The sequence below is a fragment of the Otolemur garnettii genome, unplaced genomic scaffold (assembly GCF_000181295.1).
Source record: "Otolemur garnettii isolate 467f Iridium unplaced genomic scaffold, OtoGar3 scaffold00043, whole genome shotgun sequence".
Taxonomy (NCBI): Eukaryota; Metazoa; Chordata; class Mammalia; order Primates; family Galagidae; genus Otolemur; species Otolemur garnettii.
Window position 1 is genome coordinate 8,853,699 of NW_003852438.1, and position 857 is coordinate 8,854,555.

Below are 857 nucleotides of genomic sequence, written 5' to 3' on the forward strand. Positions count from 1 at the left end.
CAACACGTGGGCACACACATACACACTTTGGTATGTTGTAGTAAGAAAGTGAATTTTTCCTTCTACACAGTCAGAGGAAGTAATTAGGTAAATGGAATAGACTTTACTATTTGTCCCTCGATATTCATTGATTTCTCCAGGACTTTGTCTCTTAAATATGTAAAGACCCACATAGACATGCCCACATATACATACGAACATGCATAAATACTTTTTCTCCTTCAAGTCTGCTTTTGAGTATTCCCAAACGTTTTTTTAAGTTACTGGTACTTATTTTTCTATACCAGTCAGGATAATTACACCTACCTGATTGAATTTACCAATTATTTTGGATTGCATGATTAATGTTAAACTGTCTTTGCTTTCTTAGAACCTATTGTACTTTTACGTGGCTTTATTTTAACAGTGTTCACGTTGATTTACCATTTTTTTAATTTCACTTTAATACAAGTAGAGTAAATTGGTTTGTGTGCATCATTTTATTTTTTAATGCCATTATTAGTTTTCGATAGTAACAAAAAATCTGATGTGATTTTCAACAATTTCACATATCGTAGGACATTTTTCATGATGCAAATTAGCAGTACTTAGGCCAATCACTTTGATAGACACCTCACCAAGGAAGATATACAGATTGCAATAAGTAAATGAAAATATGTTCCATATCATATGTCATCAAGGAAATACAAATTAAAACAACAATGAGATACCATGACGCACCTATTAGAATCACCAAAGTTCAGAACAGTGACAACATCTAAGGCTGGTTAGGATGTGAAGCCACAGAGCTCTCACTCATTGATGGTGGGAATGAAAAATGTAACAGCCACAGTCTGGCCATTTCTTACAAAACTAAA